Below are 4227 nucleotides of genomic sequence, written 5' to 3'. Positions count from 1 at the left end.
TGTAATATTCAATTACAGATATAATTAAGAAGGAAAGGGAACTGCATAATACCATACTCCAAATTTTGCAGTGAAAAAATCTGCATATGTATACTGGAGTATGCAAAGAAAAAGTCAGTGGCTATATGCCACACATTAACATAAGAAAATATCATATGATTCAAAATATGCTGTATAGATGCACTCACTGACATGGAGGGGTTGTCATTATACACTATTAGGAGAAAAGCAAGGTACATACAGAATTTAGTCAGATTGCCGTTTACTTTCTTAACTGCTTAAAAATTTTACAGCATATGAACCAATTCTTTTAGACACACTTTCCCCTTAGCTCAGACCATGGTTTGTACTTCCCGCCACAAGACTTACAGAACTCAGCCATAGGCCCAAACTCTGTGAAATACTTTCTGGACCATACGGACCTCCAGAAATCACTATCGTGTGGGTTGACCAGGAGCCCCTCTCCTCACATTCTTGTTCTCTGCTGCTGAAGTTGTAGTTCTGGGTCTAAGTTGTCCAATGAAGTTTACTTGTAGTTTTAACTGGTAAAATGCAAAAAGGTGGCTTGCCTTCTAGTCACAGATGGAGACCTCCAAACTTTTACAGGACACACGGGAGAAATATTGTAAGTAGTTACACACACACACATTAGACACTGATTTTACAATTGCTTTTTTAAGGATAGGATAGGCAATCAAACAATGTACAAAACTTTGTATGTTATTTGGGGGAAAATGCCTGTGGAGAGGGAAGAATATATACAATGTTTCACTTGCTGATGATTCTCAATCTTCACTTTATTCATTAAATAAAGTTTGGGCAACATGGAAGAAGCACTCCAGCCTGTGTGATCATGAAGTGTCGATGGGTGCATTAGTCTTTTCTCCCTCATGAGATTGCAAGCCTGGTGTGTGGCAAAGTTGTGGCACAAAAATCAAACAGGCCCTGAGTAGAATATACAAAATTGAAGTATGTTTGTGAGCTCGTGTGTTTTGGTGTCAGACAAACACAGTTATTAGACACAGTAGCCATGCCACTTGCTAGCTGTGCGAATCTACGAAAAAGTACTTATTGGGAACTTCTCTAATTCTCATTGGGGAGTATCCAGTATAATCACATGAAATAAAAAGAAATTCTAGTAACTTACTTTACAGTAGCACTTTGAGCAAGAAGAAACACAAAAAATACATATTGCCAACAGTTTCTGAAATAGAGTAGACATTCTGATAATGCTTCCTCTATAAGCCTATGCCCTTTCATTTCTGTAAGGGCTGTCTTTGGCCCAAATCAAGCAACCTAGCAATAGAAGAGTTATAAATGGGGTACAAAAAATTTATTAAAAATATAATATCTGCATTTTGACAGATATTCATGTCCGTTCTGTGTTGTAGAATGAGTTATGTGATGCATATGGCATAGGGAGAAAATGCTTATTACATTTGCAGCAAACAATCTGAAATATAGCAAGCCCTGCTTCTTTGAAGTATTAAAAGGGTACATTTAGTAATAAGCATACCTATGGTGTAGGCACTGTTGCTTATATTTTTCTGAGAATTTGCCTTATTTATAAAACTATATGATAAACTCAAAGATTGTTTCTTCTCTGTTTTTGTGATAAATGAATCCTAATGAACGAGTTATTTTATTTACAATGTTGATTCACAATCTACTTACACTGTTAAAAATCAGCCAAACTAGACGAAATAAAAATCAACAGGCATTTTCATGTCAAGAATCAATATCCATTTGCTTCCCAAAATACAGTCTAGCTTAAAACCACAGACTATCGCCAGGAACACTATGTGAAATATATACTTTATAAAATGTACATTATAAAATTATGTATGGGAACATACAGCCTATTAAAATGTGGAGATTGTTTCACATTTCCTCTTATTTCATGCGCATTTTACAACTTTTCAATCATTGTTTTAACTTCACAGAACCTAGTCTTGAGTTCATTATAACTCAAGGAATTCACAATGATAATCACTCCCTTTCTGATGTGCTACGCTGTGCTAATAAATATGGCCGCAGCACTAACCAGGTTGGCTTTTGCCACTAAAAGATCACTTTCAGTGCTGACAGTGACTCGAGGTCAATCATGTCTCTTGCTGCAATTGGATTTTCTGACATATCAAAAGGATTTTCAAAACGGTATTTCTGGTTTTACGGTTTCCCTGGGCCAGCGTGTTGAAAAGGTCGGTAAGGTAAATAGTGACAATGTAGTGAAGGTCAGAGTCAACAGTAAGCTGCCCCAATTCCTTCAACGCAGACAGCTGCCCTGGGGAGTTCAAGGGGAAAGACACCGCTTCCTTACACATGTGCACAACGTGCAATTCAATCATGCGCTGTCTTTCCTCCACAGAAATGGGATTCAGGGTAATTTCAGCCTTTTTGGTCACGTCAGGGGTCTGAAAATCCAGGAAGCTTTCGATCACTGTCAGCAGCCCCATCTCATTAACGAGCTGCTGGACAAATGGATTGACTTTGATGACGCCCATGGCAATTTGCGCGATTTTATGAATCAGGGGGTCGGCATTCGACTGAAGCAAGCTAACGAGCCTTTCGAATTCCTCAGCATCCACGCAGCTTTCCATCTTGCAAGGGCAAGAAAACGGCTTAATGCCATTCAAATTCCTGATCCTCAGTTCGCGCCTGATCTCCTCTATGGTCCGAGCACACACCTCAGAATCAAGTGGGTACGCCTGGATGGACTGCAGGCATATGTTAGTGCCCTCACAAAGGCTGACTTCCTCTGGGGGCAAAGTTCGCGGCTGTTTCCTCTCTGAGGACAGGGCAATGTACGAAGAAGGCCTGGTGCTCATGAGCAGCTGGGATGCAAGTGCTCATCAGTGCTGGAATTGCAGCAAGAGCACCTCAGACAGTCACCTCAGACCAGCCAATGGGCCTCTCCATAGCATCAAACTCATCCTCAACCTGGTCTTTAACTACCCTGCTCATGTGTCTAGGATTAAGGTCAAAACTGGTATCATCTCCATCCCCAAGGCAGTTTCCCCAAATGACTTCTTCCTTCTCTGCCTCTGGCCTAGGTTTTCAGTCAGTCGCAGTCATGAACTGTGCCCAAATCACTTCGAGGGATGAGGCCCCAGCATTAGCTTCAACTATCTTCTTAGAACTGTACACATCATCAGCCTCTTCCACACCCCAGAACAAAGTACTAATACTGGCTTCTTCCTCCGGTCAGAATCAGACATCGTTTTGACTCTATTCTATACGTGCAGACATGGGTTGCAGCACTGTCCTTACCCAGAGCAGCAAGGCCAAGCATCATAATGGCCTCCTTATCAGTCCAGAGACCAAAGCCCGGACTCATCTCACCAGACCCAGCTTTAGATATAGGCATGGGCTTAGCTGTGACTTTTCCCAGAGCCTTTATCTCTGACAAGGTTCTTTCCTTCTTCTTTACAACCAACTTATTCTTAGACGGGGCACTTTTCCTCTGCTCAGTACCTGATTCTTAGTTACCATTTTCATCCCACCTCTTACATTTGTCTGAAACAGTTCATTGGCTTGGGTCTCTGCCTAGGCTTCTAACCTTTCTCCTAGTCCCCTTTCTCATGTTAGTCTGGGCCCTAGTCTTACTCTTAGCCATAGGTGGAATCTAGTTAACCAATCCTATTTAGTATTGCCCTTGATACTCAATCAACAGGTCCCAGGTCAGTTTCTTAAACACTCTGTCTGAATCAAGTGTAGTAGTTACATAATTTTATGTGAATTTGAAGATATATAGAAGTATAGGGAGGTATTCAATCTGTCAATCAGATCACAGACTGATAGTGACTACTTGTGGGCACGACCTTCTCATAAGGTGGGCCCAGGGAACCTCCCCGTCTCTCTGCCTTAATCTTTGTGCTTGCTGACGCTGAGAGCAGCCAGAGCTCTGCCATGTTTCCACTGACATTGGATCCACATAGCTTTGCGCCCACTGACCTGTGACATTCCTGCATTCTGCATTATTGCATGTGAGTGCGAAAGTCTGAAGAGGGACTTATGGTCTTGAGTCCGCCTGGGATGGGATGCTTGCTTCATATGTAATTACTTCTTGATACAAACTTCTCTCTTACACATATGTGAGTGTCACTTGATTTGTTTCTTTAGTCTAACACATCAGGCACCTTGGAGGCAAGAGTGAAGTCAATTGTCAATTCAACAGGGGTAGAACCCCCTCTCCCGGCACACAGCTTCTGTGACTGAGGTGAACAG

General features: G+C 41.7%; 1 pseudogene; it reads right to left on the bottom strand.

The window, feature by feature from the left end:
* Positions 1-1909: 1909 nt before the first annotated feature.
* Positions 1910-3911, bottom strand: LOC142433636 (G protein-coupled receptor associated sorting protein 3-like; annotated as a pseudogene).
* Between the last annotated feature and the right edge of the window lie 316 nt (positions 3912-4227).

This window comes from Tenrec ecaudatus, chromosome X (assembly GCF_050624435.1).
Source record: "Tenrec ecaudatus isolate mTenEca1 chromosome X, mTenEca1.hap1, whole genome shotgun sequence".
Classification (NCBI taxonomy): Eukaryota; Metazoa; Chordata; class Mammalia; order Afrosoricida; family Tenrecidae; genus Tenrec; species Tenrec ecaudatus.
Note: the sequence above shows the minus strand (reverse complement) of the source record. Positions and strands in the feature narration are given on the sequence as shown.